Source organism: Bubalus kerabau, chromosome 6 (genome assembly GCF_029407905.1).
Source record: "Bubalus kerabau isolate K-KA32 ecotype Philippines breed swamp buffalo chromosome 6, PCC_UOA_SB_1v2, whole genome shotgun sequence".
In the NCBI taxonomy this organism is placed as follows: Eukaryota; Metazoa; Chordata; class Mammalia; order Artiodactyla; family Bovidae; genus Bubalus; species Bubalus kerabau.
This window is the reverse complement of record NC_073629.1, coordinates 105,330,985-105,350,505: the sequence shown is the minus strand read 5'-3', so window position 1 is coordinate 105,350,505 and position 19,521 is coordinate 105,330,985. Positions and strand designations below refer to the sequence as shown.

Sequence of the window (19,521 nt, the reverse complement as noted above, 5' to 3'; positions counted from 1 at the left end):
TGTCCCCACTCTATAGCCAAGGGAACTGAGCTTAGAAAAGGTAAGTCAATTGTGCAGCGTCACCCAGTGGGTTAGGGCCAAAGCCTGGAATAAACCTGAGAGTCTCTGAGTGCAGAGCCCGACACACTTAACCCTTCTACTATGCCGTCAGATTTGCCTTTGGAACAGTGCTGAGATGATCTGACCAATGCTGGTCCATTGCTGGCCTTTTGCTGGGGAAACTTGACCCATCCCTCACTCTGGTTTTGTGCCCTATGGCTTTAAAAAACTTTTCCTCTCTTTCTGCTGTAGTTTCTGAAGAAACTGGCTGAGCTGGCTCAGAACCACCAGCTAAAAGAACTCCATGTGTGTAAGTCAAGCAGGCTCTTGCCTAAGAAAGCCGATGTGTGTGTGGAGGGGAGGGACCAGGGAGTAATTAAGGTGATATCTCGGAGCGGGAGACGTGCCTTCTTCTTGGGGAATATGACAGGCCCATCTGTCAACAAGGCCTTCATGACTCCCTGCTCTGGGCTGGGCACCATGGCGGGTACAGGGATGTCAAGAGCTTAGAGATCCCTCCCATTCTGGATGCTCTGACATGAAGACATCTCACCACCTTCTCCCAGCACCACCTCCCCCATACCCTGAAGCTCAAACTCTGTTAGGAGAGATAAGATTTATACACATGAAAGTGAAGAACAATGAGATGACTTGTGCCAAGTGTGTGGTCTATCTATGCATTAATAAGCATTTATTGAGTTTTCTTGGGACCAGGCACTGAGCTAGGCAAAGGGGAAACAGAGATGAAAGGCACCCAGGCTCCCCTCTGAACATAGGACCTGTGGGAAGGACAGGTTCTTAACCAATTAGGGCATGATAGAGGAAAGGAGCTTGGAGCTGCTCGGTGCCAAGTGCTGGGCTAAATACTTCTTGTGGATTTCCTTATTTAATCCCTACAGAATTCAATGAGGTGGAGACTCTTAACTGTTCCCATCTTACATGTGAGGAAATTAGGGTTTAGCAAAGTACTCACTCAAGATCCTGAAGTTTGTAAGAAGTGCAAGCAGGGCTTGAATCCAGAAAGGCCAAGAATCCTTTAACGGCTAAGTCCTCTTGTGCCAGATTACTCTTGTGTGGGTGGTGGAGATCTGAGAGTGTAGGCCGCAGCCAGATTATGGAGAACCTCAAGTGCCTTGTAATTTCATCCTGAAGTTAGGGAGGATGTCTTTCAATCCAAAAGAAGATGGGCTGTGTGGTCAGGGAACAGAAGCATCATTGGAGAATGGTGAGCTTGAATATCATTAGAGAAAGAAGGATGAAGGAAAAATGGGGGGAGCAAAGGGAGGAGAGAGGAGGCTCCCCAGTGTGGATGGGGAAGGTAGGTGTGAGGGGTTAAGGATGGAGAGTTTTGGAAGGGTGAGGCCTTGAATTCCAGCCTGGAGTTGGTCTCTGGGGCAGTCAGTGCTGGCTTTGTGGACTGCGGGTAGCTTGGGCAGGTGGGGATCTGGGATGCTGTGGGCCTGGCGCAGTGTGGCTCTAGGATGAGCAAGACAGACATGGCCCCTGGCCTTCATGATTTGCAGTCCAGGAGCCCAGACAGACATGAATCAAGCAACCACAAGCTCCCAGGGGTGAACGCAAACAGCCTGGCAGCTGTCGAAATCCTAGAGGCCCTGGGGGGAAGGCGGGAAGCAACCCTTGGCCTCATCTCTTAAGGATGGGTTGGTGGGGGTGCTGAAGGAGCAGCATTCTGGACAGAGAAAACAACAACAGCAAAGCCCCAGAGGCAGGATGAAATACAACAAATTGAAAGAAAAGCTGAAAAGCCAGAGTGGTTTGTGCTCAGAGAGCTGGCCGGGTGTGGGAGGTGGGTGGGAAGGGTGCGACCAGACGCCAAACATCTGGAGGTTTCACTGGAGAACATTTGGCAGACAGTGATGAGTTTTAAGTAGGGAAATGACATGAAAAGATCTGTGTTCTAGAAAGACCCCTCTGGCTGCTGTGAGAATGCAGTGCAGGGTATCTGTGGCTTTGAGAGACCTGTTAGGCCTCTCCACTAGGGGAGAAGTAGGGTGTTTGGATTGAGGTCGAGGTGGTGGACTCAGGACGCCTGGACAGGTTGTACAGGCTTCTGGAAGATGGACTGAGCAGGATGTGGTGACAGACTGGGTGTGGGGGTGAGAAAGAGGATGCATCAGGGACTCCTAGGTGTTCAACTTCAAAGACAGGGTGGGTGGTGGGGCTGGATGTAGAGCTGGGGGCTTGGGAGGGGAGATGGTTTTCACAAAAGAGAATCATGAGATGATTTGAGATATGCTCAGTTGGTGCTGCCTTAGAGACACCCAGTAGGGACTAAGACTCTGCACTCCCAATGGAGAGTTTAATCCCTGTCTTGATCCCTGGATCAATCAATCAATCCGGGTTCGATCCCTGGTCAGGGAACTAGATCCCACATGCTGCAACTAAGTGCTCACAAGCCTCAACCAGGACCCAGTGCAGCCAAATAAACAAATAAATAAACATTAAAAAGACAAGAGACATCCAGTAGAGGCAATAGGGTGCCCAGGCCTGGGCCTCAGGAGACAAGTTTGGGCTGGAGGTGGACTCTAGCAATCATTGGCCAGAGATGGAAATTCAGCCTATAGGAGGCCAAGGGAAGGAGCATGGGAAGACAAGAGGACCCAAGACAGAACGTCAAGGCTTGGATGGAGGAGGAGCCCAACAAAGGGCATTGAGAAGTTACTGGCAGGGCTGTGGGGAGACAGTGTCAGACAACCCCCAGGAGAGAGCGCTCAGAGGGGAAACTGAGGCAGACAGATCGGGCAGATTGAAGGCTACCCAGAGCCCAGCAGACCTGGGGGAAATGGAGTCGCTGCAGACCTGAACAGAAGACACAGCAGAGGCAACCCCATGGGTTGGCGAGTAGGAGATGAAGCCAAGGAGATGGAGCCTGGAGATAACAGGTCACCACCAAGAAATGGGGCCAGATTGAAGGAGAAGAGGGTAGAAGAAGGTTTGCTTTGTCTGCTCCCTGGTTGTTTTTTAAGATGGGAGGAACTGGGAATAGATAAAGGCTTTGGAGAGGGAGGTTCTGGTTTTCTCTTACAGAGTAGACCCTTGAGGCTAAGAACAACAACACAATCCAGAAAGTGAGAAAAGGCAGTCAGCTATTTAGCTGAGCAGCAAAAAGGCAAGCCAGCATTTGCCCTTTGGCTCTGCCAGGGAAGGTCAGATAAAGGCCTCTCCAGGGATGGAGAGAGAAAAGAGGTGGGGAGAAAGAGCAGCTAGAGGAGTGAGCTTTGCCCACGAGGAGGAGGAGGGGGTGTTCTCTGAAGGTACATAGGAATGTTCAACGTGGGGCATTAAAAGTGAGAATAAATAATAAAGATTCTTATATGGAGCAAAGGTTTTTCTTCTTGTATACACTGAGACTATCGCAATTAAAGTTTGGCGTCTGAACTCGGCTTTTGGTAGTGGCAGCTTGTAGGGAAAGAGTTCTGGCTTGGAAATCAGGAGATGTGGCTTCTGGTCTGTTCTGCTGTTAGCTGGGCTTTGGGCCCTTGGGCCTCAGTTTCCCATATGCGAGTTGAGATGGAGGTGAGTGTTTCTAATATCATGTGAAGTTGGTTTGACAGACTTGTGACCTGCCAGTGGCCTGGTGCTTAGGATGCTTGCTGTGTGGGACTGCATGAAGTAATAACAGCACCGATCCTGATAAATAACAGCTAAAGTGAAAGTGCAAGTCGCTCAGTCGTGTCTGACTCTTTGCGACCCATGGACTATACAGTCCATGGAATTCTCCAGGCCAGAATACTGGAGTGGGTAGCCTTTTCCAGGGGATCTTCCCAACTGGGGAGCAAACCCAGGTCTCCCACATTGCAAGAGGATTCTTTACCATCTGAGCCATAAGGGAAGCCCAAGAATACTGGAGTGGGTAGCTTATCCCTTCTCCAGCAGATCTTCCTGATCCAGGAATTGAACTGGGGTGTCCTGCATTGCAGGTGGATTCTTTATCAACTGAGCTATCAGGGAATCCAATAATAGCTAAATAATAGCTCTGTGATCTGCCCTGTGCCCAGACTTTTGAATCCCATGAAGGGATCACCATTCCCATTTTACAGATGAGAAAAGTGAGACTCTCTTCCCCAAGGTCACACTTCCAGGAAGTGGTAGGGTTGAGCTTCCCCTCTACCATGGCCCCACTGATTGGGGCAGACACATGGGTTACCTGCCATTCAGAGGAAAAGCATGCCCACTACCTGGAACTCTTTCCTTGACCACATTGCTAAAGGCAATGATCAAATTGGACTAGACAGACCAAATTCAGATTGGAATGAGCAGTTCCTGTGGCAAGAACATCCCAAGAATGAGAGTCACGGTTGGGGCAGAGGGGAGCAGTAGGGTTTGAGGTCAGAAAGCAGATCACAGAAATGCTGAATGTCAAGTCAAGTAGTCTGAATGGCACCTTGTTGACATGGGGAGCCAGGGAGGGTTTGGGAGGAAGGGTGAGCACCACTGACGGGATGAGGCTGGAGTCCTGCAGGGAAGGAGGGAAGAAAATAAACCCAGAGGGGATTTGTTGATGCATTTGGATGGGGAGAGAATAGAAGAACTGAGGAAGGCCTTGGCCTCTCCAGGTCCAAGGCTAAGCTGCCCCTTTCTTGGAAAGGGATGAAAAATCTGAGTAGGCCAGCTCCAGATCTGAGCCCATCAGAGAGATGAGTTAGGACATGTCTGAGGGTGTTGTGGGATTTTGTTGTCTGTTTACAAACTGATCTCCTGTCTTTGGCTGTAGCTGAAAGTTTTTGAAAGCTCTTAACCTGCAGCTGGCTGTGTCTCTCAGCTTCGCTGCCTCTGGGGTATCTCAGTGGGTCACCTGGCCTCTCCTCTTTCTGCCACACCAGGGTTCAATTCCAAGGATGCTGCGGGCCTCTGTGCCACTGACTCTGCAGAGCCTGAGGTCCCTTAGACCCTGGTGGAGGCTTGTCCTGGGCTCAGGCTCCCTGGAGCCCCCAGATGCCACATCAGTGTATTCTCTGCCACCAGCCTTGCCTGCTCAGGAGTCAAAGCTGTGCATCACTGAGGCCATATAATGCTCTTCCAACCTGGGGAGACTGGCAGCTGAGCCGCAGGCCCTGAGCCCTGCCTCGTGGCTGGTTATTAAGCTAGAACCAGAGGCAGGGGTTCCTCCTGCCGCTGGGACCCTCCAGGGCTGGGCTGGAGAAAGGCCCGAGACACAGGACACTGGGTTCCGGTTCTGGCCCTGACATCCCCACCGTGGAGCCCTGAGAAAGCCATTCCTCCCATGGTGGGGGTGGAGGTGGGGTGGCAGGTGAGGAAAGGTGGATTGGATGATGTTTACATTCTTCTCAGTGCACAGCCTTTGGGAGAGTGAACCAAGTCCTTTGTCCCACAAACATCCCTTGGCCCTTCTGTGTGGCCGCCTATGGGGCTGGAGCCATGTGGGAGGCCTGCCCTCAGGGCTGGCATGACCTCTGCAAAAGGCCTGGCTCCCAGTGTATCCAGTCACAGGACATAAAGAGGGGGTACCCGAAGGTCACCAGGGTTGGTAAAGGGAACTCTGAAAAATGCCAAAGACCCTCTCAGCCCCTCTGTTGACCTCTTCTCCTTCCTCCCTACCCCGTCCCAAGCCTCGTTCTCATCCCATCCCCACCATCCACTATGTAAAACCATGCTCTTCACCCCTCCTTCTCGGGGTGCTTTCTCCTCTTCTCCTGGTCCCCCCAGCCTTTCCTTCCTTGCCTTCCTCTGCTTTCTCTTCACCAAGGTTCAGCATCTCCTTGAGGGGCTGGCAGGGAGGGGAGACACTGAGGCCGCGGGGCAGAGGCAGGCCCCACGCAGAGGTACAAAGGACCAGAGCAGACGCTGCCTGAGTGGCCCTTAGGCCAGGAGCAGGCACTGTGTGTTGGGGGACTGAGTGTTGGGGCTTCTTGACTTAACCTCTGTTTCCCTGCCCAAGGGCCCCTTGTCCTCCTCCAGTACATGTGTCTTCAAGCCCAGACCCATTGCGTCCACCCCCCCAGACCAGTGTGTGATGAGGGGTCAGCAGGCAGAGCCCAGGTTGCTTCCTGCACAGGGAAAACCCGAGATAGCAGTGTTCCTGGACTCAGAGACCACCAGAACCAGAAACATCTTCAAGTGTGCCCTCCCCCCATTTTACAGATGGAGAGACTGAGGCCCAGAGAGAATTGAGATGTGTCCTAGCTGAGGTTTGCAGCCAGTCCTTCTAACGTTCAGGCAAAGTTTCCTTTCACGGCAGAATGCTGTCCCGGTGGTATCGACTGTGAATAGCAGTATTACCCGTGTCGCCATTGTTATTGTTACCACTGCTTACGTGGTGACACCATGCGCAACAGACAATCTTATTCTCATTTTACAGATGAGGAGCCCAGGAGGCTTGGGAATGGTAAATGACTCGCCTGCAGTTTCCCAGTCAGTAGGTGGCAGTGTGGGGAAGTGGTCCCAGAGTGTGCAGTCCCAGTTCCTGTGGTCAAACTCCAGTTCTCTGCTTATCAGCCGTGTGGTACTGGGTCACTTACTTGCCTTAGCTTCCTTTCTTGTAGAACAGAGCTACCTGGGGTGTGGCTGTGAACAGGCCTGGCCACACCACTCACGCCCTGGCCCAACACTGGCTGTGAGCCCTCAGCCAATCCTTCACACTCTGAGCTTGGAGGCCTCGCCCAGGATGCAGAAAGCAACATCCACTTTGCAGGGTTAGAGTGGGGCTTACAGTGGAGCAACTGGCAAGAGCTGGTGCTCATAACCACAGTCCATCTGAGCTGCCTAATTTCTAAAGTGAACAGAGCCCTGTCGTTGGGCATGCAGATTTCTTCCAGTGATCCACCATATTGTAAATAGGCCCGCTGTGAACAGGTTTTTGGCTCTCTTGGATTATTTCCTACGAGTAAAGTCCTGGGGGTTGAGTGTTGCATGGGTCAAAGGGCAGGGCATTTATGCTTCATATGAGCTTTTTGTTATGAGCAGAGCTCTGGCATCAGATGGACCTGGGTGTGAATCCCCCAGGGGAGCCATTTCCTAGTGTGTGGCCCTGGGCCAGTGACTTCACCTCCCTAAGCCTCAGATCTCTTATCTGTACATCAGGGATAATAAAATTGCCTGTCTCAAGGGATGACTGCTTGACATGGAGAATGTGCTCATAAACCTCACCTTTTATTGTGCTACCGACTTGCTCTGATCACTGTCTCCCCAGTTAATCGATAGGAAGACCAAGGCTGAGGGAGGGCACCAGCTGCCTGACCAAGATCACACTGTGCACAGTTGGTGGCACAGATGTATTTGGGGTCTGCTTCAGGCCCTCCTCTGGGAGACTCTCTGGGACTCAAGCAAGGACTGGAATTGAGAGGAGGTGAAGCTCTGGCGGCCTAAGACCCTATGCAGGTGACAGGTGGTAGGAATGCGGGAAAAGGAAGGGGACACTTAGATAAGAGTTCCACGTGGCTCTCTGTGTCCTAAACATGCCTGCTGACTCCTCGCCATTTCCTTTCCCACCTCCATGCTTCTGCCTGCAGTTTGCTCCACCCAGAATGGTCTGCGGTGGGCAGAGTCCCCTTCATCTTTTTCTCCATAGGGGACCACGCTCCTCAAGGAATGTCAACAGAGTAGAAGGAACTTGGGCATTTTGAAGCTGGTCTGGACCCTGTCGCTTTCTCTAATGGAGAAATGGAAGCACTGAAAGGAGATGATGCCCAAGGCCCCATAGTCCACGCATCCATCTGTTTCTTATTGGCCTACTAAGTGCTCAGTGCACGTCAAGTGCTTGGCCAGGAAGGATGGAGGTGTGGCAGAAGGAACACAGGTTTGGGGATCAAAAGACGCTCAAGCCCCTTGTCTGTCATTCCTTTGCAGGGCTCTGGGCTTGTGATGGCCCCCTCTGGGCCTCTTCTCCACCTGTAAGATGGAGGTGATAACCCCACGAATTTCGTGAGGCTGCCATGAGGAAGGGGTGGAGACATGGTGCCAGTGTGTGGTACACCTGTGGATGGTGGCCTGGTGGAGGGGCGGGGGCTCCTGGGAGGCAGGTGCCCAGGTCAAGGCTGGAGGCAAGCCCTAGCTCCTCCACCTTCCAGCTGTGTGACCTTGAAAAAGTCACCTCTCCTCTCGGAGCCCAAGTCCCTCCCCTGTGAACTGTCACCTCCTTAGAGAGAGCTTCCCTGATTCCTTTATCCCCAGCCTCCTCCCATCAGCCCCTTCACTTCCTCCATAGCACTGATCACAAGTTGCATTTACCTTGTTTCTTTCTTTTTTTTTGTTGCCTGTCTTCCCCTTCCAGAACAGAAGGTCCACTAGAGTGGAGATTTTTGTCTGCTGTATTGGCTGCTGCATCTCTGGGACCTAGCACAGCGCTGGCACATAGTAGGCACCCAATAAATAAATACCTGTCGAATGAATGGAGGGATGACTAAGTGGATGCAATGGAGTTAGTCATTCCAGCCTCCCAAGGTGGGTGGGGGTGGTTATAGATGAAAAAAGACAAGATATGGAATGTGCCTAGCCCAGCACACAGTAGGTTCAACCTGTAAGGATGGTTGGAGCTGCCACTATCAAACTGAACGTAAACTTGGCAGCTGCCTCCCAGAGAGCTGGGCCCTGGTGGAGGGCAGGGAGGCTCAGCAGCTCTCACAGAACGGCTTCCACTTCCTGGCTTCAGCCAAGCCCGCTAATTGCTCCCGTCTCCTTGGCAGCCTCGGCAGCTGTCTAATGAGTTTGCACCCAGCTGGCCCCTGCCCATCTGCAGGCAGACAAAGGCCCTCTGTCCCTGGGATCTGCCTCCTGCCCACCCACTGCATCCCTCACAAACCGAAGTCCCAGTTGCTAAGCTCCACGTCTGCGGTGGTGGAGGAGCCCGAGACTCCTACATGGACCTGGGGCCCAGAGCAGAGTGAAAGGAACATCTGCCTGGAGAGGAGGGCTCTGGGCCCAAGCCCAGCTCTGTCCCAGCTGCTGGGTGATATGGGAGACCATGGGATGTCATGATCAAGAGCACAGCGTTTGAAGCCAGACAATCCGGGTGGGAATCCTGCCTTCACCACCCACCAGCTGTGTGACCCTGGGAAAATCACATATGTCTTTAATCCTCATCCTCAAAGCAGGAAGAGATGATGTGAGTGAATGGGGGTAGGTTCTCAGAACAGCTCCTGGCACATATGAAGACCCACCCGAATTATTGGAGACCACCTTTTGGTCCAGCATCCTCACAGTCTTAGTCCTCCCACCTGTGAAAGCAGGTTGCTTAAGGGTTTTCCCAATGGCTCAGAGGTAAAGAATCTGCCTGCAATGCAGGAGACCTGGTTTGATTCCTGTGTTGGGAAGATCCTCTGGAGGAGGGAATGGCATCCCACTCCAGTATTCTTCCTTGGAGAATCCCACGGACAGATGAGCCTGGAGGGTTACAGTCCATGGGGTTGCAAAGAGTCGAACACCATGGCATGACTGATCTTTTAGACTAGGTCATTCTTTGCTGTGAAGGGCTGTCCTGTGCACTGTAAGATGCTCAGCATCTTTGAATTGGTGGCCTCCACCCATTCAACTGGGAGGTTTCCTGTCAAATTCTGAAATTCCCTGATTTGCTTCAGAAACCCCAGGATCTTCCCCATGATCTGAACCATTATAAAACAATCTTGGCTTAAAAAAACCCACTTGGAAGTGTTCTCACCAAAGTAACCTCCCTAATTTGGGTGCTCCAAAGCCTCAAGCTGCTGGTGGTGAGTATTAAGGCTGGGAGGATGATGGTGACTGTGGAGAGAAGCCAGAAGCTCAATTATGCAACAGCTATAGCAGGACACAGCCCTGAGCACCCTAGAAACTCCCAGACCTGTTCCCCGTAGCCTCCCATCTTTCCTTCTGAGACACAGCGCCGCCAGCCCACAGTCCTTGTGCCCCACCCTGCTTACATCCTGCTGTGTCCCCAGCCCCAGCTCTGCCAAGCCCAACTTCTCGACCCCACCACTCAGGCCCTGCGTTCCCCATGGTCCCACCTCCACCACGCCCTCCCCCTGCACTCCTGTGTCTGTCGAAGCCACTGTGCCTTGGCTGCTGCCAGCCCTCCTGCCCCGGGTGCCCTTTCTCCTCCAGGCCCAGCCCTGAGGTCCCTCTTCCTGAGGCTCTCCCAGGCTCCTCCATCAGGCTCTGCCCTGCTGGCCCAGGCTCCAGAGCCAACCCTGAGCTCACTACACAGCTGGAACACATGTCTGCCCAGCATGGCATCGGGTTTATTTATGAGGCTGTCTGTCTGCCCCGGGTCCCGGGAGCCCTGGGGCAGTGCCCTGTCTGATTCATGGCCCAGTGCAGGGGCTGGCCAGCATCGGGAGCGCGTGCTGAGCGGTGCTGACGGCAGCTGGCTCTGGGAGGAGGCATCAGGAGGTCTGGTTGGCACAGAGCTCAGGCCCAGGGGTGGCGGGGGCTGGCTGCTGCCAGGGTTGCTGGAGCGGACTGAAACCCTCACAGCTCTCTCTCCTTCACAGGCTCACTCCCCCTCCCCACCACCCCAAGTCACTGACTCATTCACTCGGTAGCTTCTTCCCTTGCTCATTCATGCATCCGCCTGCTCCTTCACGTATCCCTCACTAACGGCAGCTCATCCATTCATTTCTCCACTCACTCCTTTATTCATCTGACAGATCGTTCCTGAGCTCTGATATTATGCCCAGCCCTGGTCTCTGTAGAAGCCCTGGACGCAGAGACCTGGGCCCCAGCCCAGTTCTGAAGATCTTCTGTTCAGCAGTGGAGGTGGTGGTAGAGGCAGGGGCCGCAGACAAATAAACATGTGGCTGCAGCGCCCAGTAGGATCACGTGACAGGCAATGTGCCCACAAAGGGATCTGAGCTGGCTTCACAGAGGAGGTGACGTTTGAACTGGGCTTAGAGATTAAGCGGAGAAGGCATGGCAACCCACTCCACTACTCTTGCCTGGAAAATCCCATGGACGGAGGAGCCCCGTAGGCTGCAGTCCATGGGGTCGCTACGAGTCAGACACAACTGAGCGACTTCATTTTCACTTTTCACTTTCACGCATTGGAGAAGGAAATGGCAACCCACTCCAGTGTTCTTGCCTGGAGAATCCCAGGGACGGGGGAGCCTGGTGGGCTGCCATCTATGGGGTCGCACAGAGTTGGGCATGACTGAAGTGACCTAGCAGCAGCAGCAGTTAGAGATTAAGAAATACCAAGGAAGGGCTGGGGAGGCTGGGCCTAGAGTCTGGGGAGGGCGAGGAGGAGAGATGACAGAACAGGAGAAGAGACAGCATCTGCAGGTCTTGGGGATGGTTTGGCTAGGTGACTGATAGGGTAGAAGGAGGGACAAGAATCCAGCAACCACCTTTCATGCACATCTAGTGAACCCACAAATACACTGTCAGTGCCCAGACAGCATCCCAGAGTCTGGGGTGTAAGAATGACCCAGATACTGCCTCCAAGAGCTTACACTCCAGTGATGGGAGCAGGTGACTGGAATAGCAAATCGAGCATGTAATGCTAGAGGGCGATAGGACGGTGGAGCAGGGGTTACTTGTTAAATCCTGTGAACAAGGAGGACCTCTCTGAGCGATGCTTCATCTGGCGAGGGCATCTGTACAGACCACTGCTGGGAACTTGACCTGCTTGTTGGGGAAGGGGCTGGTGACCATTCAATATCACGTCCCCAGCTGGCATCGGGCCGAGCAGCTGTGCGACCCATGGCAGTTACTGTGGCTGCTTTCATCTGGCCATTGGCCCACCTGCTGTCCCCTGCCCCCCACTGTCCTGCAGCAGGGACCTGCCTCATCTCTGAACCTGATGCCCAGCACAGGGCCTGGCGCATAGGGGTCTGACTGGGGCAAGAGACCCGGGGTATCTGCTGCCCATCCAGGCAGAGGTCAGGGTGGATAAGGAGGTTTGGGACATTTGAGGGTTCTGGATACCCATGGGGAACAGGATGTCTTCTAGTGGGTGCCCAGCCCTTAACGGAGGAGGTGAGCATGAAGGAATCCCAGACCTACCCCAGGCATGTCTGGGCAGGGGAGTGCTGAGGCCCCCTATACTAGCCTTTCTGAGAGTTGAGGTTCTAGAATTGAGGCTCGCACTGAGGCTTTTTCTGATCCTGGAGCCAGAGGCTTTAGAGAGGGATGGAGTCCAGGGACCAAGCACAGGGAAAGATCCAGGGAAGAGAGGGTGGTGGACAGGCGTGAGCGGGTGCTGGCAAATGGTCTCTTCTTCAGCTCTTTCATCTTTCTTTCTCCTCTCCCCATGCGTTGAGCCCAGAGCCCAGCCTCTCCAGCTCTTACTGTGGGGTATGGGGTCAGCCCTGCGGTTTCTTCTGGTCAGGGAAGAGGCTCTTTCCACTCACTCTGAGGTTCCTGGCTTCACCAGCTTGGGGGAAATGCCAGAGACAGGCCAGCTGAGCTCGGAGATTGCATCAGGACTAAGCCGTGAAGAGAACCCCTAGGGAGTGACGGGGACCCTGGGGCAGAGCAGGGGGCTCTCGGGGCACTGGGGGCTGGGCTGTGGTCTCTGGCCCCCAGAGCCTGGAGACCCCTCTGGAGATACTGAAGGTCCTCATCTCTGTCCAAGGAGGAGGTGGCATCCTTCTTGCAGGAGGAGCATAAACACAGGATTGGAGTTTGCAAGGAGGCCCTTCAGACCTCACAGAGGCATGCGCGCTTTGTGCCAGAGATCCTGGGCTGGAAGGGAGGAGCCAGACTGTGGCTGACTCAGAGCTGCAGCCCCCTCTCCTGACCCCAGGAGACACCAAAGTCCTGTTAACTACACCCTGGCAAAGATCTGGCAAGGGTTTCCTGTGGCGGGGAACATGCTCTCAGCTAGATCAGTATAAGCTGTTGAAACCAAAAATCTAAATTGTAAAGAAACATTGTGACTATTCTTCTTAAGTCATTGTCTGCTCCACAAATAAACTTTCTGCAGGATTGACAGCTGAGCCATGGACGGCACCTGGGGAATTCTGGATGCCTCGGATGACTCTAATCCTCAGGATTTTAAATTACAAGTGTAATACATGCTTACTCTAGAAATTCAAACATTACAGTGATACCAGCCTAGAAAGGGAGACCCATATCCCCCAAGTCCTCTTCAGCTGCTCCTGCTCACAGTTTAGAAGTTCTTCCCCCAGGTTTTTTGTGTGCATGTTAGGGTAACGTGGATAATTTCTTTGAAATACAGTAATGTGTATTTTTTCTCAAGCTTCCTTATGTGAATTTTCCTCCTATTGAGCCAGAGGCATCCATCTGCCTTAGGAAGGATTAAAAATTGCTACAATAATAATGTAAGAGGAATAAGGAACAATGCTTAGTTAGCTTTTGACTCCCAAAATAGGATCTCAAAACCCATAACAGGACAGTAGTCTTAAAAAACTGGCTTTGGCAAGTGGTATATTGGTAAGATGCTTTGGGATGCAGGTAGCAGTAAGTCTAACACACAGTGGCGTCAACAATGAGATGTATTGGCTCAGGTAACCAGATTCCAGAGACAGGGTGGGCTTCAGGACTGGCTTAATCCAGCAACTCTGGCCTAGAACTCAGCAGTCCTTGGCTATGCTCTGTCTGATGGCTTCATCCTGGGGTTGGCTCCCCTCAGAATTGCCAGGCATTCACCACCAGGACACCAAGGGAAAAGGAGAACATGTCCCTTCTGGTGGATCCTTCTAACAGCAAGGAAATACCTGTTTCCAGCAGTTCCCAGTATATTTCCCTTTGCATCGTGGCTGGTGTTGCATGCCTGTTTCTGTGGCCAGAGAGGCGCCCTGCACTGGCACTCAGGCTTGGGTTTCTGGACCACGTGGGATAGATTCCATGCCACCAGTTACAGCAGCCCCCAGAGCTAAGGTTGGGGTTAGCCTCACCTGAAGCACGTGGGTGATGTGAGGGCAAGATGGACTCGGGAATGAAAACTGGGGCATTTGAAAGAGATGGAGCAGGGAAAGAGAAGGTGGGTAAAGAATCAGCAGCACCTACTATAAGAGAGAAAGCAGAGTTGTCTGCTCCCAGGACTTCCTGCAGATGCCAGGCGCAAACTTGGAGGACTGAACATGGAGTTTTACTGTAAGGCATGGGTAGAAAGAATTTATGGTGCAGTGCAGGGTGAAATGCCTGCCCAGCTCGGAATAATGTGGGCAGAGCTTCCATTTTTCAGAGGAGCCATTAGAGAGCTGGAAAAACAGATTTGTAGGAGGAAAGAGTAATGCCAAGAGGCTGCCTGTGCCTCACCCTTCTCTCTGAGCCACAGCCTGGGAGCAGTTGTAGAAAAGCTAGAAACCCCAGAGGAGACTTCTGCCCACTTCTAGAACTCTGTAGGATGCTGTCTGGAGGGCTATTTGGTCCATACCCACAGTAGAGTAGAAAGGAGAGCAGGAAATGTGCATGAGTTTCTTGGGTTGCCGTAACAAGTGGTTTAAAAATTTATTCTTTCACAATTTTGGAGGCTAGAAGTCTGAAATCTCAGTACTGGCAGGGCTATGCTCCGGCCCTAGGGGGCAGTCTGTTACTTGCCTCTTCTGGCTTCTGGTAGTTGGTGGCATTTTGTAATGGCTCCATCACTCCAGTCTTTGCCTCTGTCTTCACATATTCTTCTCCTCTGAGTCATCTCTCATCTCTTCTATGTCACATCTTCCTTGGACTTTCTCTTGAAAGGCCACTTGTCATTGGGTTTAGAGCCTCCCCCACCCGCCTCCCCAGATAATTCAGGATGATCTCATCTTGAGACCTAATTTAATTATATCTGCAAAGAAAGTGAAAGTCACTAGTCGTGTCTGACTCTTTTCAACCCCGTGAACTATACAGTCCATGGAATTCTCCAGACTAGAATACTGGAGTGGGCAGCCTTTCCTTTCTCCAAGGATCTTCCCAACCAGGGATCGAACCCAGGTCTCCTGCATTGCAGGCGGATTCTTTACCAGCTGAGCCACAAGGGAAACCCAAAATACTGGGGTGGGTAGCCTATCCCATCTCCAGGGGATCTTTCTGACCCAGGAATTGAACCGGGATCTCCTGCATTGCAGATGGATTCTTTACCAACTGAGCTATCAGGGCAGCCCCATATCTGCAAAGACCCTTTGGCCAATTCACATCCACAAGTTCTAGGGGTTCGGATGTGGACATATCATCTGAGGGGTCAGCATTCAAGCCACTACAGAGTGTTCAGGCAGAGAGAAGACCAGGAATGGTACCCTCTAGTCTCACACTTGTCTCCTGTGTGATGCGAAGGGGTTGCCTTGGTTTCCCAGCCCCTCAGGGGACACAGAAAGCCACTGAGTTCTGGTGTGTCACTTGCCAGTCAGGACCCTGGACAGGGTCACAATGTCCCCAAGTCCTAGCCAGACTGCAGGGATCCTGATCAGCACTCCTCTTCTGGAGCATCTACAGTCTTTGCCAGGTTAAAACCAGCCCTGGGCTCTGCCTGCTGCACAGGTAATGGCAGCTGGGATGAAAACTGAGACTCTGAACCCATAGGATGAGGCATTATTACAAGAGAGGTGTGAGGCCAGGGAGAAGTTCTTCCCTGAAGTCCTGAAGACACCCCAGCTTCTAGTTCTTAGATGCCCAAGTTTCTAGTTCATAGCCTCCCAAGCTTATACTTCTTTCCTTCTTGGGAAATAGCTTGTGAAGGGGAAATAGCTCTGATAGGGAACTAAAGCTGGCATGGATTGAATCGTCCAAGGAGAGTGAGTTACTTTAATAGCAAATTGTTTTTGCCTTCCTTTCCTGTCCACCTCCCCCACCTAATCATATAAATGACAAACTTTTGCAAGTTATAGGACTGTCATATTATTTTTTAATGGGCATATGTTATACATATAATTGGGCAAATTGATTTTTTAAAAAACTTCACTTTATTGAGGTGTGATTGTGCAAAGTGCACTTAACACTTCATACATTAGACATATTTTTATGATGGTATATTTTAGAGCTACCTTACTTCTTTTTTAATCCATATATTATAATTTATTTAACCAAACCCCTATGGTTAAACACATTTGGGTGGATTGTCGAGCTTCATTGAATTAAACAAATCAAGTCGTGCAATGTGCAATATTGCCCATTCAGGCTGGAGTTGCAAAAATGCACTATTTTCTTCCCTCTCTCCTAAGTCCATATAACTCTGACCCCCATATTTCAACAAATGAAAAAGTAATTAATCCTGACTGTTGGTCAGAAAAATGCACCTTCCAGAATGCTCTGGGGAGTCAGGCAGAGGGCAGCTTGCCAGGACAGGTCTTCCAGTGGGAGTAGCATCCTGAACTCTTGAATGTAAGCTGCTGGCAGTGTTTACTCCACTTTGAGTCACTTAGTTGTCATTTGGCAAAGAAGGGCAGCATGACAGGGATCTTGGCCTCACTGCAACATTCCAATCACAAAGGCCCTTTTTAAAGAAACTCTGTGCACATCTCTGAGATATGAAGGTGCAGAAAGGAACACTGGTTGTGTTCTCACCCAGTATTTTCATCAGATCCTTTCAGACTGCAAGCATCAGAAAGCATGATGAAACATAAACACAGCAGGAAATGTGTTGGCTCATGCAAATGAGGAGTCCAGGAACTTCAGACTTGCTGCACCCAGGTGCTTAATTGACACCACAAAGACTCTTTCTCTCTCTCTCCATCTTCCAGCTAGGCCTGCCTTTTTTTCTTTCTTTCTTTTATTCTGGGCAGATTTTCTCTATCTTGCAAGCTGTCCACCAGCTGTTCCCATCTCTTCTTTACAGCTCAGGATCTCAGCAGATGAGAGAGTTTCCAGACATCTCTAGTAAAAGTCTCAGGGGAGACTCCTATTGGCCTGGCTAGGGTCATGTGTTTATCCTTGAGTCAATCACGGCACCTGGGGGTGGGGACATGGTTGGCCAGGCATGGTTCACAAGCCCCCCACCTGGGTGTGGGGAGACTGCCCTACCCAAGCCACACAGAGCAGGATTAGTAGGGGAGACATGACTTGCCAAAGTGTGGCTGGACTGACAGATACTCACGATGCCTGGGCCCTGCCAGGTTATACTTCTGCAGATGAGATGCCTGTTATTTGGATACAGAACTGGATGTGGCTGGACTCCAAGCTGATAGCTCTGCAGAGCAGTCAGAGCCTGCTCAGACCTGTCTTAGGTTCCCACTTCCCAGTTCCCCTCAGGTCAAAATGGTGGTTAGGGGGTTCTCATCCAAGCCCACAGCCCTGGGCCCCGCCTCTCCCTGACCCTCTGCCTTCCTGGTTTAGGCTCTGCAGACAGTGTAAACATGCACAGCTTTTCGGACCTGGGAGGACACTGAAGAGGATCAGCACAGTCTGAACTCAGGTGGCATGGGGGTAAGTATAAGTGGGCCTTTCTCAGGGCTTCAGGACCCCATACCTTAGCTCAAGGTCCTTTGTTAATGTCAACCTTGAGATCTGCCTTGACTTCTCTGATTCCCATCCTGTGGCCTGGGCCTCTGTTGCCCTGGGAACGCTGGTCCCTTTGTCCTTGCTCCGGCCCCCACCTGGCTTGCAGCCTCTCTGCTGGTAACTTCGTCTATGTCTCTGGCTATGGGAGACATTCTGGCATTCAGTGGTGCTTGCAGTACATAGTCAGGATTTGGGAGAGTCAGAGGACTGGGGGCCCTGGAAGACCACATTCTGAGATGGTCTCCAGTACATGGCCCAGCCTGGGTGTCTGAGCAGATATGCACATGGATGGTGCCTCATCTTATTGGACCTTCAGGGTACAGTCTCTGCTGACCCTGCCTTGGACTCATCCCTCTCCCCTTCCCTGTACAGCCCCAGACTGGACAGCATGGTTTCTCTCTCCAGGCCTTTGTCCACACCGTTCCCTCTGCTGGAATGCTCTCTCCTGCCTGGCCCTTCAGTATACATCCTTCAAAACTCAGCTTCAAAAGAGTAACCACTTCACTCAAGTGAGGATTCTACCATTACTAGCATGTGAAGACGTGCTGTGGCCTGTGTACCCGCAGCTCCGAGCCTCAGGGCTTCTGTGAGCCTGGGAGGCACCAGGGAGTTAACATCACCGCCCCCACCCCACACCCCCATACCTTGAAATAGGCCTCAACCAATGACCGACAGGAGTCGATGTATAAAAGTCCACCTCCCCAGCGCCCTGAGTGGGATAACTCTAGAGGGCATGGTTTATGTGGTTTCTCAGAATCTCCCCGCGGGATTCAACTCCAGATGCCCAGGGTGGCAACTGGCTTGTGGAAACGCACTTCGAGAGCCTCCTCCCGCATGCTGTCACTTCTTCACTCCCTTGTGAGTTTTCCTAGGATCGTCTGCTGTGATGGACTGAATCATGTCTCCCTACCTTCCCAAGTGACTGTATTTGGCCATCAGGCCTTTAGGAGATAATTAAGATTTAAACCAAGTCATAAGCCTGAGGCCCTAATGGTGTCCTTACATTGAAGGCAAGAGGAAGACACACCAGAAATATTGCTCCGCCTCTCTACACATGCACAGAGAAGCAACCATGTGAGGACTCGGTGAGAAGGTAACCATCTGCAAGGCAGGAAGAGAGGCCTCTCCAGAAACGAACGTGGATGGCACCTTGACCTTGGACTTCTAGCCTCCAGAACTGTGAGAAAATAAAGGTCTGTTGTTTTGACACCAGTCTATGGTATTTTGTTACAGCAGCCTTAGGAGATGAACACACCTGGCCAAGAAACTACTTGCTCTCAAATCCTTGTCTCAGGGTTGCCACCTAGGGAATCCAAACTAAGACAGGTGCTCAACTTCACTAGGCAGCAGGGAAATGCAAATTATTCCACACCTGCCCGAATGGCTAAAAGACAAAGCGTGCTTGTGCTTGTGCTAGTGAGAATATGAGGCTGCCATATACAGCTGATGAAAGTCCAAAATGGTAAAACATTTTGGAAAATCATTCAGCTCAGTTCAGTTCAGTCACTCAGTCGTGTCCGACTCTCTGCGACCCCATGAATTGCAGCACGCCAGGCCTCCCTGTCCATCACCAACTCCCGGAGTTCACTCACACTCACATCCATCGAGTCGGTGATGCCATCCAGCCATCTCATCCTCTGTCGTCCCCTTCTCCTCCTGCCCCCAATCCCTCCCAGCATCAGAGTCTTTTCCAATGAGTCAACTCTTCGCATGAGGTGGGCAAAGTACTGGAGTTTCAGCTTTAGCATCATTCCTTCCAAAGTGTTGCTGCTGCTGCTGCTGCTGCTGCTGCTGCTAAGTCGCTTCAGTCGTGTCCAACTCTGTGCGACCCCATAGACTGCAGCCCACCAGGCCCCGCCGTCCCTGGGATTCTCCAGGCAAGAACACTGGAGTGGGTTGCCATTTCCTCCTCCAATGCATGAAAGTGAAAAGTGAAAGTGAAGTTGCTCAGTCGTGTCCGACTCTTAGCGACCCCATGGACTGCAGCCTACCAGGCTCCTCCATCGATGGGATTTTCCAGGCAAGAGTACTGGAGTGGGGTGCCATTAGGGTCTAATAAAGCTGAAGATGTGTATATCCTATGAGCTAGCCATCCCACCCCTAGGTATACCCCCAGGAGAAATATGTACATTTGTTCATCAAAACTCAGGTGCA

The 19,521-nt window shown here is 51.8% G+C and overlaps 1 long non-coding RNA gene across 2 annotated transcripts; it reads left to right on the top strand.

Annotated features, from left to right (window-relative positions):
- The first annotated feature begins 3,478 nt into the window (after nucleotides 1–3,478).
- On the top strand, nucleotides 3,479–18,547 carry LOC129656291 (uncharacterized). 2 transcript variants are annotated; one of them, XR_008716312.1, is made up of 3 exons: nucleotides 3,479–3,576; nucleotides 17,203–17,292; nucleotides 17,773–18,547. It is a non-coding gene; the product is annotated as an uncharacterized LOC129656291 (long non-coding RNA). The 2 variants fall into 2 exon arrangements; XR_008716310.1 differs by having other exon boundaries at nucleotides 17,740–18,547.
- The last annotated feature ends 974 nt before the right edge of the window (nucleotides 18,548–19,521 follow it).